The 15919-nt window shown below is 46.9% G+C and overlaps 1 pseudogene across 1 annotated transcript; it reads right to left on the reverse strand.

The window, feature by feature from the left end:
• Window positions 1-7116: 7116 nt before the first annotated feature.
• LOC308526212 (nascent polypeptide-associated complex subunit alpha-like) lies at window positions 7117-9024 on the reverse strand (annotated as a pseudogene). The gene is made up of 2 exons: window positions 8423-9024; window positions 7117-7157 (listed from the first exon to the last, which is right to left on the reverse strand). The product of its transcript is annotated as a nascent polypeptide-associated complex subunit alpha-like (transcript).
• Between the last annotated feature and the right edge of the window lie 6895 nt (window positions 9025-15919).

A 15919-nucleotide genomic window follows, 5' to 3' on the forward strand; every position in this document is an offset into this window, starting at 1 on the left:
TGTGCCTCTGTCCCTAGCCAGGGCACATGCCTAAGAGCTTGCACTTTGTTGCCTTAGCAATAGGGAGTCATTGAAGGTTTTAGAGAATAGTGCGAGAGCAGATGAGCATTCTGGAAAACTCTGTCTGACTGAAGTGAGCAGGATGGCCTGAGTCAGTGAGGGTTGGAGGCGAGTGGACCATTAACCGGCAGCAGGGGGAATCCAGGTGACACACAGTGGCCTGAGCCCCACAGCACCGGGTCTGGGGGTGAGGGATGTGGAGAAGCCGAGCCATCAGATGGGCATGCCAGCTGCACATATTCCTTGGTAAGTAACTTTAAAAAGCTGGAAATTCAATATTTTGTTTTTGGGGTTGCAAAAATCAGTGTGATAAACGCGTCACACCGAAATGTGCTTTGCCCTATCTCTCAGCCCCGCCCCATCCTCACAGGCTGGGAGGGCAGCTGGGCCCTTCAGCATGTGCTGTTCCTGGGTCTTTCTGGCCCCACAGTTCACTCTTAGACTAGTGTCCAATGTAAGCATGATGTGAGGCGCAAAGGTGAGCCATGTAGGGAATTTTAAATTTTCCCGGTAGGCATATGAACAAAAGCACAAAGAAAGAATGAAACTTAAAATATACAAAGATCTCTTTTTTAAAAAAAAATATATTTTATTGATTTTTTACAGAGAGGAAGGGAGAGAGATAGAGAGTTAGAAACATCGATGAGAGAGAAACATCGATCAGCTGCCTCCTGCACACCTCCTACTGGGGATGTGCCCGCAACCCAGGTACATGCCCTTGACCGGAATCGAACCTGGGACCTTTCAGTCCGCAGGCCAACGCTCTATCCACTGAGCCAAACCAGTTTCGGCTACAAAGATCTCTTAAAACTCATTCATATGAGAACAAACCACCCAAAACTGGGCAAAAAAAAAATTGAACAAGACACTTCACCGAAGGAGCTATGCCTGTGAAAAGATGCTCCACATCCTATGTCATCAGGAAAACACAAATGGCCCAAATCCAGAATACTGACAGTACCAAATACAGGTGAGGATGTGGAACAACGGGAACTATTGCTGGTGGGGATGCAACACGTTATAGCCACGTTGGAGACAGTCTGGCCAATTTGTTTTTAACAAAGCAAAACACAGTCCTGGCACATGATACAGCAATGGTACGCCACACAAAAATTGCAAGTGAATCTTTATCGTAGCTTTATTAATCATGGCCCAAACCTGGAAGCCATCGAGCTGTCCTTCAGTAGGTGAATGAACATAAAGCTGATGCCCTCGCTTGGAGCAGGGGACATCTCTTACTCATGGAGGGAGAACCTGAGGAGGAAAGGCTTAGAGTTGCGACCCCTGAAAATACATCCTGCATATCAGATATTTACATTATGATTCATAACAGCAGCAAAATTACAGTTATGAAGTAGCAACGAAAATAATTTTATGGTTGGGGGTCACCACAACATGAGGAACTGTATTAGGAAGGTTGAGAACTACTGGCTTAGACTTTGCTTGGTGTCTTCCAATAACCCTTCGAGATCCACAGGAAGGACCCTGGAGGGGGGTGGGAGTAAGTTGGGGTTTTGATCCCCGGTGACTTTCCTGTGGGGTCACCCCAGGATGACTACTTTTCCTGATGAAGACCCCGTCTCCTATCCAGTGGTCCTCTCCACAGAGCTCTCTCTAATCTGGTAACCACCCTCCTCGTGTCCCCTCAGGCCTCCTGGTGCTAAGGGGAGTATCCTACTGTCACTAGCCTGGGTTCTGCACCCTGCCTTGGGGCTTCCCTATACTTAGCCCACGTCTTTGTAAATGACTCCTGTATTACACTTACCTCGAATTGCCAAGTTTGCATGTCATGTTTCTTGCTAGAGCTTGACTGACAGCGTGCCGCCCAACTTGGCTCAGACCGGCATGGAAGGCTTTATGTGGAAGAGACATCTCTTTCTTGCATGAAGTAAATGATCCCTGCTGACATCGTGTAACTATTACATCAGCAACCCTGATCCTCTACCACTTCTGGACTTCCAGTGATGTGATCTAAACACTGTTACTGTTTTATCCACTTTGAACTGGATTTTCCCAGCTTTTGAAGTGGAATGTTACTTAAAAGGTAGGTTCTTTTTTAAATATATTTTTATTGATTTCAGAGAGGAAGGGAGAGGGATAGAGAGGGAGCAATATCAGTGATGAGAGAGAATCATTGATCGGCTGCCTCTTGCACGGTCCCTATTAGGGATCAAGCCCACAACCTGGGCATGTGCCCTTGACCAGAATCAAACCCGGGACACTTCAGTCCTCAGGCGGACAGTCTATCCACTGAGCCAAACTGGGTAGGGACACGTTTAGGTTTTTAATAGCTCTTGTGAAACTGTTTTCTCATCCACACTATGACTGTTTTCTCACAACATTGCCTACCACCTTTTTAATTTGTGCCTCCTGATGGCCAGAAACTGAATCTCATGATTGCTTTGATTTGAATTTTGCTAATTACTAGTACAGGTAACTGTAATTACTTCTATTTACTGGATATTTATATTTTTCTTCTTGGTGGAATGCTTTTTACATCTACTCCTCATTTTTCTATAGAATTACTTGCATTTTCCTTATTGATAAGTTGAAACAACTTTTAAAACTTTGGCTAGTAATTGTTAGCTTGCTAGATGTATTGCAATTATTTTCTCCCAAGTACCTTAGTTTTTAACTTCATTCCATGATGAATTTTGCCGAAAGTTCTACAATGGCTGATGATGTTCAGTTCCTCACTTTCTCATTCACGGCATGTGCATTTTGAGTGATGTAGCTCATTGAGTGAAGGCCAAAAGTTGTCTGTCATTTGGCTGTTTGTCCAGGAATTTTAAACTTTAGGCATTAAACCTACAACCCTTCCTTAAATTTTGTACCAGGAGCTGAACAATTAAGGCTTTAGTTATTTTTGTTTTTTGGCTGCACATGTGTCCAATTTGGTCAAAAGCTGTTTTAAATTTAGGGAAATTTAAATCCTATGTTGGTCCTATAGAGTTGGGTTCTTTTGTCTTAATGCTTTTAATGCTTCTGCCATTTTGGTGAGTAATTTATGGGCCATTTTTGTTCATTTGTCCTTCATTTTTACATGAGGGAGGGGAGGTTAAATAGCACATTGGCTCACACCTTACAATCTAGGTTTCATGGCGAGACTGGCTTCAGGAAGATGTGATGGTACAGCCCACAGGGAAGCAAGGCATATGTGATGGGCTTGGGATGCCTGGGAGTGGGCAGAGGTTTGGTGCAACTACATTCCCCCACCCCCACTGGCAATGGTTGCCCTGCACAGGCAGCTAGGATTTCCTTGGCATTTCCCCAAAACATCCAGAGTTCAAAGGGCCCATGCTCTTCTCTGTGGTTCACAGCACACATCACATTGCCCCCTTGGTTGAACAGGGGTGGGTACCGGTTGCCATGCTCAGGCCAGACCCCCAGCCCTGCTTGCAGGTGGCCCAGGGTAAGGCCTGAACTGCAGGGGCATTGGTCCTCTTAGAAGTCCCAGGGGAACTGGTGAGCCCCATGACCGGATTGGGGGTTGGGAGTTGTAGATTCTAAACCCAGTTCTACTATAAATTTGATTCTGTGTAGTTGTTAACTGTGGGTGCCAGATAACTTCTCCTGCTTCACAATTCCTTCTACTTTATTAGTTGTGACTGTCAGCTTGGTTACACGAGTAAGTTATTATAGAGACTGAGCCTCCATGACAGATTCTGGAGATTCCAGTGGTGAATGGTCACCCTCTCCCACCTCACCTGGTTCCCACGGATGGTTCCTCAACTCAATGAGATCATCATGGACAGGTGCTAGCAAGCTAACAGTGCACGTGACCAAGCAAGCATGGGTGATAATATTGGAGAGCTTGAAAATTAGAATCTGGATTCAGTGATCTCTTAAAAATTATTCCCATGTCTAGGATCTTTGGCTTAATGAGTATGTACTTGTAGTCAATTCAAGCCACAGTTAATGATGTACACAATTTCCCTTTGTTCTACAACACAATAAAGCATTAATAGAAAGAATCTAGCAAGCTTGGTGATGCTTATAGAGCAGAACCATGTTCCTTCCTTTTTATAACCAGCATAAACATTGAAAGCCTTCTCAGACACAGCTAGGGTATCCCTTCTACCCCAAGACCAAAGTTATGGTCCATTTCTTCAGTAGATGGGCTCTCTGCTCTTCAATTATCCATCCTAATGTTTCAGTTCTTCCCTCTAATCACCATCACCCCTGTTCCCTCTAATTCCTCTGGTATTTATTCACACTAACATTTAAACTGGGGACTTCCGAATGAATGCTGACTGCTGGGGAATCTGGGAAGACTGCATTCTCTGAATGTCAGGAAGCTAGGGCAAGGTCAGGATCAAGTGGGACAAGGACTGAGGCAATGAGGATGCACAATCCCATAATGCACAGATTTCTGCAACCTTCATCTGAGCATGAAAAAAGTTCAAGCTATACCCCAAAGCTCTTGAATCAATGAAGACACAGCTCTCTGGGCTGTGCCCCGTGGGCCCTCTGAGAGCCTCCTGGGCCGGCCCTTCCTCTCTGCCTCTGTGGTTCATGCACCCACCACTTATTTTCAGACTGTCCAAGCATCAGTATGGCCGGGGATCCCTCCTGCAGTCTGGACATCAGTCCTATGAGGTCCCTCCTTTGAGCTCCTGGCTCTTCTGTTCCCTCGGTTTCCCTCCTGCAGTTGTTACTATCCAGAATTCATCAACAACACGGTTTTACTCCTTAGCCTTCTCACGTACGTGCAACCAAGCCCTTGTGCTCAGTTCTCTTGGTTGGCAATTCCTCGTGGCCTTCTGCTCTCCAGACTGGATCCTGATCGAAACAGAGACAGAAGGAATGTGGGGCCTTAGACATGCTGTCTTGTGGGAGCATCCCAAGGAAGGGATACGTTGACAGATGCATGCTGGAGAGGCTGGTCAGCCGGGCAGAGGGGACTCGGGCTGAGCTTGGCTTTGAACAGAATGTGTCTGAGTTCATTATCCTACTGTCTCTTAGGGGAACAGAGAAGCTGGAAGCCAAAAGTGATGGGATTGGGGACTTAACAGGAAGGGGCCCTGTCCTGCCAAGATCAAAGAGGAGATGGGGTGCAAAGTATGAGGGGCTGAGCAAGGAGGCTCTTTTCAGAGCTGGGAAGAGGGGTTCATAGAGGGGCTAACCTCGGAGCTCCTGTCTCATTCTCAGCACTCTTCTCCCAGCTAGACAGGTGTGTGTGGAGCTGTAGGTCTGCCTTCTGGTCTGCCTCCTGACATTCACTTTAGTCAGGTTGACTTGGGCCTCAGGAAATTGCTATGCTTGACCTCAGCAGAGGGGATAGTAGATGTTTGGTGGTGGTGGTGGGGATGGTAACAAACATGATAGAAAAATAAACTGTTACCATTTATTGCGAACCTACAAAGGTTCTGCATTAGTAGGGCAGAGGGTGGGGGGTAAGTTGGGGCCGCTCAGTTTTTGGAGAAATCATTGTCGACCTCTTTTAGAACTTAGTCAGTTTTGGAGTCCACTGTATTCTGAGGGCACCAGGGGCCAGGCCTCCCTCGGTTAGGAATGTGGTTCTCACTGCCCGTGGCTCCAAGGAGAGGGCATTGCATCTCTGAGGGATTGAAAGAGTGTAGGTAGGGGCTTTCAGCCTGACCCTCCATTCAGGGTGGCAGCGCTGGAGTGGATGGGTGGCCTGAAGCACTCAGTCAACTTTGTAATCACAGGACCCCCTTTGTGGGATATAAGTATTCTCTCTTTTACCATGTTCAGCGTGGCTAGAGAGCCATCTATGAATCCTGAGTAGGGGCGGCTGGGGATTGAGAAAATGAAAGAAAGAGGCAGACACAGAGGGGAAAAGCTGGGGCCGGGTGGGACAGCTGGCCCTCTGATGGAGAGAGAGTGACCCAGAGCCGGTGGAGCATGTTTATTTTATACAATATGATGCCAGGAAGTTTTACTAAAGTTTAAGATAAAGGAAATTATATGAAATCTTGGTTAAAGATCAAACTGGAATTCTTCAATCTTGTGGCTTCTTTGTAATTGTCACTCTGGCTGTGCCCAGATAATTGCGTCTGTTCCTGGTGCCTGGCTGAACTTAGATAATGAAACCCACCCCCTGGCACTTGAGCTAAAGGTCAGGCTGACAACACACCTGCCCCTGGCAAGGTATGCTTCCAGGGCATGGCTCTGCCAGACGCCACTGGATTCAGATCAGCTCACGGGCTTTTCTGAGGTGCTCTCTACAGTGGGCCTGCAGAGGGCCAACTCCTGGGGCCCCGGAGATGGACTCCTTCATCAGAGCCTGGCAATTCCAGTCCCAGCCCCAGACGGACAGGCAGGAGACTATGCTGGGGGAGGCTTCTTGGGCTTCTCTGTCTGAGAAACCCAGCATCTGTCCTCAACCCTACTTCCTCCTGGGGATCGGCTTGGGGCTCACTTCTCAGGGAGCGCAGGTGAGATTTCTTCATCGGAGCCTCATGGGACCTTCCCGCAGGAGGAACTGGCTTTCTTTTCCACCTACGGTCGTCACACCCCAAGGAAGCTGGAGCCTCCTGGTGCCCATCAGATACATGACTCAGGCTCTGTCAGAGCCCGTCACTGCTCCTGGGGGCTGCCGAACTGTGACTCAGCCACAGGACATGCAGGAGAGGCACTTCCTTGCTGGGGGAGAGCTGGGCAGTCCTGACCTGGAGCCCTCCCTCTTTCCTATGCTTTGGGGTCAGTGGAGGAGTTGGCCTGCCAGGCTGGCTCTGCATCACATCCTGTGGTCCTGTGCAGACCTGGCTGCTTCTCAGGGCTCTCTGCTCCCAGGCAAAAAGCAGATGCCAATGGGGGGGTGGGGGGTGGGGGGCGCAGGACGCTGTGAGGAGACACAGGGCTATGAGTGACTTTGGTCAAAAGTCACGCCTGCCCTTCAGACTTCTAAGGAGATGCTGTTATTGGCCTGCTCTCCCATCCCTGAGGCTGCCTGGAAGTTTTTGTTTTGTTTGCTTGTTTTCCCCACAAAAAGCCATAACTTTATTAATGATAGAAATAGTATAAATTTTAAACCAAGCTGCAGTAATGCTTTTGAAACACACAAAAGAAGAGTCCTCCTTTTTTAGATGGTTACATTGTTAATTCCATAATAGCATTTACAATATCACTAGAGGCCCGGTACATGAATTCATGCATGTGTGGGGTGCTGGGGGCAGGCAGGGCGGTTGGCCAGGATGCAATTGGCCCTCTAGGTGGGCAGTGGGACACCCTTGCTGGCCCAGGATCTGGATCCATCCTGCTGACGGTTGTCGGGAGCCACCTGGTGGGCACTTTTATATTGTTTCTTCCTTGCAGAGTGGCTAGGGAGGGGAAGTGGCCACGGTGCCTGAGGCCGACGTCCAGAAGGCTGGAGACGCTGTTGGGATCATGCCGGTGGGGCTGGTCCATCGGTTCCCGGCTTGTACTCAGGAGATTGGACCTGCAGGACTACTGAGGGAGTGAGTGGCTGCTGCTGGGCTGGTGGGCCACCAGGACGGGCCAGTTAGCTGAGCTGTGCTCCCGCTGTGAGGGCACACTGACCACCAGGGGGTCAGTGCGCATCATAGTGACTGGTCGACTGGTCATTCTGCTTGTTCTGGTCATTCCGGTCTTTTGGTTTTAACAGTTGCTTAGGCTTTCATATATCTATAATAATAAAAGTGTAGTATGCTAATTAGCCCAGACAGCTGAACAACCTTCCGGACATCATTCCGGACACCTTTCCAGACAAAGCCATGTGGCGGGGGCTGAGGCAGAGGTGGTTAGGGGCAATCAGGCAGGCAGGCGAGTGGTTAGGAGCTATGAGGCAGGCAGGCAGGGTGGTTAGCGGCAATCAGGCAGGCAGGCAGGTGAGCAGTTAGGAGCTAGCAGTCCTAGATTGCGATAGGGTGCAGGCTGGGCTGAGAGACCCCCCCCCCCCCCGCCCCCCCGGCAGGAATTTCATGCACCAGGCCTCTAGTATATATATATATATATATATATATATATATATAGAGAGAGAGAGAGAGAGAGAGAGAGAGAGACTAGAGGCTTGGTACACAAAATTTGTGTGTGGGTGGGGTCCTTAGGCCTGGCTGGAATCAGGGCCAATCAGGTTTCCACCTCCCCCCCTCCCCGCCTCCTCCTTCCCTTGCTGCCCATGTCTACTGCCACCACCCTGGTTCCCCATCCCAGACTGGTTCCCGGCCCTGATCAGGTGATCAGGGCCTGTTGGCCAGGGGAGAGGACTGGGAGGTTGGCTGACAGGCCCCATTAGTGATCGGGGCCTGCAGTCTGGAGGAAGCTTCTGCATTGAACGTCTTCCCCCTGGTGATCAGTGTGCATCATAGCAACCAGTCGTTCTGGTCGTCCCATCGTAACAGTCAGTTAGGCTTTTATATACTAGTATATAGATTACCATTGTTCTTCAGGGCTCGGACTGCCTTGGCTCTTGACACATTTGCTTGTGACATGACCAATTCTGTGTCCTTAACTTCCGCACCTGTTTCATCAGCCTCTTCCTCTTCACTCTCCTCTTGTACAGTTGGAGTCTGTGTGTTTTCTTGAATGTTTGAGACAGCGTCACCTTGAACTTTGAATTTGTCAGCAGCTGCTAGCTGTGCTTGCTGAGATAAAACCTTGATCTTGGCTTTCCCCAAAACTATGTAGGTATCTGAGGCTGGACTCTTGCAGACCTCTGGTTTTATGATGGCAAAGAAGATATTCTAGATTTCCGTATAGTGACCATAGTCACCCCTGTAACCTGTTGAAGATCCAGTTTGGACACAGCCTTGGACGCCTTCTTTTCATCTGGGTTCTGTTTTGCTTTGCTGACTGGTTCTTCATCGATTTCAGCTGCCGCCGCCAGCCAAGCTTGTGTGGTTGCCTGTGTGGAATCTTGTTCCTTGAGCTCTGGTACTGATTCATCACTGTCAGATTCTGTTCCAGACCCTGTCTCAGCCTGGGCTGTGGCAACTCCTGCTCTGTAGCAGGGATGGTTTCTGTGGCTTCACCAGGCATTTTGTGTAGGAAATGCGGAACCAAGATGACGGCAGAAAGAGAGCAAGCCTGCCTGGAAGTTTTTCCCAGGACGTGGCTCAGGTGTCCTGTCTAGGGCCTCCTGTGGGGCCAGGCTTCCTGGTCCCCATCCAAGAGGAGGACCTGAGGAACCAGTGTCCCGAGAAGATCTTGGGAATGTCTCTGAGGCTCACACTCTTATTGCTGCCCCCACAAGTGCTGAGACAACCCCTCGATGATAGTCATCTGAAGAGCCCCTATCTTTGGATTGTTCCTTAGTGCAGGTGATGTTGGGGGGTTGGGACACCTGCACTCAGACGTGGTTCTTCTGGACACCCCAGCATCCTCTGCCCTCTCTGTCTGTGCATGGTCCTCAACACCCAGTGCTGTCCACATCCCCCTGGGCCAGGGCCATTCACTGGGGCAGCTCCAGACCCAGCCTTGAGCCAAGCACGGCTGAGGCTGGGCCTCGGCACACGTGCACCCTGGGACGGATGGTTTCTTCTTAGGCCACTTGCCCTCACCAGAGCCCACAGCTTTACTGCAAAGAAACGCTGGGCTGCTGGGTCCCTGAGCACTGCCAGTTTGGGTGTGTAAATCCCAGACCTTTCTCTCTGGAGGGCCTGGGTTAAATGATCTTCTAGCATCTCATAATTGTAATATATCCTTATTCTTTGCCATTTAAACTGCAGTGAGTGGATCTCTGTTTAGGGAGGTCCCTGACTTGAGTCAGCCGGTGTGGATTCTTCAGGGTCAGACTCCATGACAGTTCCATGGAGTGACAGTGCGGCTCACAGAGTGACAGAATGGCTCACGGAGTGACAGTGTGGCTCCGGTGGGTGGGTGGCTTTACAGAGGGGGTAGGAGAATGTCACACCTGCCTGGGAAGGGTCACCAGGGAGAAGTCTGTCTGGGACCAGGGTAACAAAAGCAGAAAGGGTGAAGCAGAAGGGCTACTGGCGAGGTCTGCCAGGCTTCAGGGTGTCCCAACAGGACCAAACGGGGGGACGGCAGAGGAAAGCAGATCCCACATCACATTAGGCAAAACTTGCCAAGCAACCGGCCTCTCCAAGGGTCAGAGGGACAGCTTGGGATTGGAGATTTCCACCTCCAGCTGCTTTAACCATGGTGTGAAAATCTCAGGGCAAGGTATGCCCTCTGCTTAACTCTTGTGTTTGCTCCATTTCCTAGGGCAGTGACTGGCACATGCTGTGAATGAAATAAAGGATGGATGGATGGGTGGAGGATGGATGGATATGATGGTTAGCCATTTGGTAGGCCTGGGGTAGCAGGAATTTCACTCTTAGGGTCTCTTCCAGCCCCACCTGGAAGACACAGGTCTTTTCCTGAATCCTAAAGGAGACTGACAATACCTCCCATCCCATCTTTTTCGCTACTGTCACCATTTTCCCACGCAAGTTTCCAGAGTCTCTTGAGCAAGGCAAAGGGACCCCCACTTATTTGGGACTCCAGAATCCAGAACGGTGTCTGTCTTGTGAGGACACTGGAGAGCAGCTCACATTGCAACTGAAGGTCAGTGACTAAGAAAAGTGATGTGAAAAAAACCCCCTTTTTTATAGGAAATTTATTTGGTAGAAAATATAATTTTAGAATTAATAAAAAAAACTATTTGCCTGTTCTTAAGCATCTTCATTCCTCACGCTGTGTGAGTTAGTTCGTGCAGTGGGCTCCTTCCCTCACAGTGAGGCCGCTTGGCTTTCATTTTCTTTCTTTTCTTTTTTAAAATATATTTCTTTATTGATTTCAGAGAGGAAGGAACAGGGAGAGAGAGATAGAAAGATCAGTGATGAGAGAATCATTGATTGGCTGCCTCTTGCACGCCCCCCACTGGGGATTGATCCTGCAACCCAGGCATGTGCCCTTGGCCGGAATCGAACCCTGGACCCTTCAGTCTGCAGGCTGACGCTCTATCCACTAAGCCAAACCGGCCAGGGCGACTTGGCTTTCTTGATATTGAGATGTCTCAGCCATTCTTCCTTCCAGCATGTTCTTGCCTTCCTCCTGCCTTTCTCTCCCCTTGGGATGCCTATTCACCAGCCATTGGCACTTTTAGGTCTCACTTCAGTATCTCATCTAATGTTCCACACTCTCTATCATTCATTGTTTTTTCCTTTTTATTGAATTTATTGGGGGTGACACTGGTTAACAAAATGATATAGGTTTCAGGTGCACAATTCCACAACAAGTCATCATACACTGAATTGTGTGTTCACCACCCCACGTCAAGTTGTTGTTTGTTGTTTGTTGATGATACATTCTGGAAGAATTTCTCAGTTCAATATTTCAGGTTATAATTACATTTTAAGTGTTTTGGGTCTGGTCCTGTCTGCTAAACTATCCTTCTGTTGTGTTTTCTGAAATTTCAATCTTTTCTAGATAAATTCTCAAGATCTCTTGTTGGTGCTCTTGTTTTTGTTGTTGTTAATCCTCACCCGAGGATATTTTCCCATGATTTTTAGAGAGAGTGGAAGGGAGGGGGAGACATACAGAGAGAGAAACATGAATGTGAGAGAAGCACATCGTTTGGTTGTCTCCCACACACGCCCCGCCTGGCGCCGGGGATTGAGCCTGCACCCAAGGTTTGTACCATTGACCAGAATCAAACCTGGGATCCTTCAGTCCACAGGCTGATACTCTATCTGCTGAGCCAAACCAGCGAGGGCAGTGCTCTCTTTATAAGTGCCTGTTGTAAAAACCTTGTTTCTTAAACTCCAGTTCAATACACTTCAGTTTAATGTAATGACTGCAATTTAATTCAAATCAGTTTAATTCAATGCAACTTAATTCAAACCAATCCAATTCAACCCAGAAAATATGTGGGTTCTTACTGGTCATCAGCCAGAGAATGGCGCGGGAATGCTGGTGAGTGTGAGGGAAGGGAGAAGACAGGTGTGGCTGCCGCCCTCAGAGGAGGAGAGCAGGAGTGAGGGGTGCGGTCAGGCTCTCCCCAGGAGCGGAAGCTGTGGGTCTCAGGAAGCTGAGACGTGGGACCTACAGGCAGCAGGGTGTTCTCCTGGGGCAGGCGGTGAAGCAGCTTCAGAGCTTGTGACTCACCCAAGGTCAAGAGGGCGCGACGAGCTGGAGCCGACCTTCGTTTTGGTTTTGCCTTGTGTGCTGTTTTCCTGTTTGGGTGACATTTCCCTTATTCTTTATGTTGCCAGTACACCTCCACGTGTGCAACGTATCTTTTTAAGGTTGCGAAACTTTTAAAGAAAAATAATTCTGGATAATAAATGATTTTTGTCCTAATTCTAATGTGTAAACATACTGCTAAATATCAGCTTCATGTGTTTGTACAGTAAAAATGCTGAGACAGAGATAAAGTGAAATGGAAGACAGGGAGGAGCCCGAGACCAGCCAGAGTGACAGAGTGAGGAATCGCAGTGGGCGCGCTGGGACTGGGCAGAGCTGGGGGAGGATGGCCCACTGGTGGTGACAGGGTGTCTGTGGTGACAGGGTGTCCGTGGTGACAGGTGTGTGGGACAGTGAGCGTGCAAGAGGGCACTCACTGCTCTGTGACCACGCTCTGTGCAGTCTCACAGCCTTGTTTCCTCTAGTCGTCTCCATCCACACGCCCCTTTAAAAACTGGGTGAGGAGCCCTCTTTTGAGAACAGAGCCTTGCTCTCCCACCAGCCAGGCTTCAGGTGACATTTCTGATGAAACTGAGTAACTGATTATGGCTATAATTGTAGGGAACTGTAGCTCAGATCTGGTTCTGTAGAGAATAGATTTCTTATTTTCACTCTGATACTACACCTGCAGAACATCCTGTTTGCTTAAATAAGGTCTTCACAGCAGCACAGGTAACTTATATTTTTTATTTTCTCTCTCTCTCTCTCTCTCTCTCTCTCTCTCTCTCTCTCTCTCTCTCTCTCTCTCCTTTCTCAAAAATCAATGAAAACATACCTTCAGGTGAGGATTGAAAAGAAAAAGAACCAATATTTGACTAAGGTCCTAGTGGGTTTGGTTCTGTGGTTAGAGTGTCAGCCCTCAGATCAAAAGGTCATGGGTTTGATTCCTGGTCAAGGGCATGTACCTCAGTTGCAGGCTAGTCGCCCAGCTGGGTCAGCGTGCGTGTGGGAGGCAACCAATCAATGTGACTCTCTTATATCGATGTTTCTTTCTCTTGCTCTCTCTCTCTATCTCTCTTCTCCTCCTCCACTCTCTGAAAATCAATGGAAAAATATCTTTGAGTGAGGGTTAAAAAAAATTTTGACTAAGGACCCTACGGAGTACTGATGATTAACCACACTTGGGATGTGCTCCTCGGGACTTCCCAGTGGAGTTTTGCTTATAAAAACTCAGATTAATCATGCTTGAGACAACTTATGTGCTTCTTCAGAAACAAAGAAATACATAAAAATGTGTTTTTGTTACTGATTTGGTTGATATTTACTTTGGATTGTCCTCACTTGAGTAACTTAAAAATGAATTGAACAAAATGACTTGAATAAAAACGTTCAAACTCTCAAATAAAATTCCTACATTTCTAAGATGGAAAGAACCTAAATTTCCACTAACCAGTGGTGGTATATTCATACAAAGAAATACTGCTCAGCAATAAAAGAAGATCAACTGGTACACATTCAACTAGATCAGTGATGGCAAACCTATGACACACGAACTCATTTTTTTTGGTTGATTTTTCTTTGTTAAATGGCATTTAAACATATAAAATAAATATCAAAAATATAAATCTTTGTTTTACGATGGTTGCAAATATCAAAATTTTCTATATGTGACACGGCACCAGAGTTAAGTTAGGGTTTTTCGAAATGCTGACACACCGAGCTCAAAAGGTTCGCCACCACTGAACTAGTGAATGTCAGAAACCTTATGCCAGACACTAAGGGTTCATATTGTATGATTTCGTTTATACAAGAAGTTCAAGAATAGGCAAAGCTAACCTATGATGATAGAAATCAGAACAGTGGTTGCTTTGGCAGAGGTGAGAGCAAATAGAAGATTCTAAAAGTTATAGAGCTAACACTGATCACATTCAAAGAATAAGAAAAACACACAGTGGCCACATTTAGGAGAAACTTTTGCTTTTGGAAATGCAAAATCAGAGCAAAGAGAATGGGTGAACATTTTTCTTTTTCTACATGAAAACTCAGGTTCTGCTCATGGTCTCAAAAATAATGTTGTCAAGGACACCATCAGTTGTCTAACCTTGAATATTTGAATTAAAGTGGTTTTCCTTTTTTCCCAATAGTCCTCCTCTTTTAGGCCAATTGTGAAGTTGGGGCTGTAGACCAGGGGAGAGGTCCTTCTCTGGAAGAGATACTCCGTCCTGAGCTGCTGAGATTGGGGTCAAGTCCACGGAGAGGGACTAAGCATCTTCCTTCTTCATGGGCCCATGGCTTTGGTTTGGAATATCTGGGTATTTAAACTTCAAAATTTTATAAATATTTTTAAAAATATTTTTTCTCTTTGTAAAATTTAGATCCAAGAATTTCTGGCTTTCTCATCTGACTGAATTCATTCCCTACCCCCAAACCGCCCCCCCTTTTTTTTTAACTGATGCCTGATTTATTTCTACCTTTTAAATAATTAACATTTTAGCTTGTTTTGTTTTGCTTTACATATGGCTTTTAAAATAATTGTTACATTTCACTTTTAAAAGATTTTTTTAAACTAAGAAATAAAATTGTGGTGAACAAGAAACGATAGCTATTGTTGCATTATAACTAGTATATTCAGAAAATTCAGGAAATCTCTTTAGGACCCATTATCTATGTTTTAAAGTAAATGTTGAGTAGGTTTGAGGGAATATTAATACCAACTATATCCTAGATGTAAATGAATGGCACCTAGATGAACTCATCACCCAGGCAAAGCTAGGACCTTTGGAACCCCTGTATGTTCCTCTTCCATCTGGTCCCCTCCCTTCCTCAGATGTAATTGTCATCCTAAATTTCATGGTTATTATTCCCTTGCATTTTGTTATACTTTCACCACATATGTATATCTCCCCCAAATAGTATAGTATTGCTCGCCTTTACATTTTATAGAATGAAACCATACTGTTTGTGTTCTTGCACAGCTTGCCCCATGTCCCTGGGTTCACTCTTGGTTACATCATGTCCCTTTGGGTGCTCTGAAGAGGAGACACCACGGTGAGATTAGACAAACAGTGAATGTGCTGGGAGAAATGCACAGGAAAGATGTAGGAGGGAGGGATCAGGAGGAGGCAGGCAGAGCCTTCAGGCCATAATGCAAGTCAGACTCTAGCAATGGGGAAGAGAGGAGTGGGTAGGAACAGCTTCGGGCTGCACTGCAGCTGGCACTACTCTGAGGAAGGCTTGACCTGACTGGCAGGGAGCCCCAGGCAAAGCTTACCTGTAGAGGCTCCAGGTCCCAGGAAGGGCCTGGCTGCAGTGCTGCTGTGCTCAGTCATGGCCTTGGAGCAGCCCAGGGTTGTGGCAGCCTGAGGCTGTAGGCCAGCTCTCTTCTGGGCAGCAGCTTCTCCTAAAGGGAGATCAAAATCGCTCCTGTTTACCAGAAGCTGAGATACAATTCACATACATCACTGTGTAAATTTAACATAAACAATGTGGTGATTTTAGACAATTTTATTTTAATGTGTCCTGGAGAAGATAACTTGGGGTTGATATTTCAGGAGCATCCATGAGCTTCATGAACTTGACTGTCCAACTCTCCCTTCAGGTTTGGGAAATTCTCAGCCATTATACTTTAAATAAGCTTTCTGCTCCTTCCTCCTGTCTTCAAATTCTAGGGCTTCAATAATGCATAGATTCTTGCTCTTAGTAGAATTCCACAATTCACATGGGCTTTTTTCCACTCTTTTCTTTTTGTTTCTCTGACTGAATAATTTCAAATGACCTGTCTTCTAGTCCTTTAATTCTTTCTTCT

This window comes from Myotis nattereri, assembly GCF_964212035.1.
Source record: "Myotis nattereri genome assembly, chromosome: 10".
NCBI classification, from domain to species: Eukaryota; Metazoa; Chordata; class Mammalia; order Chiroptera; family Vespertilionidae; genus Myotis; species Myotis nattereri.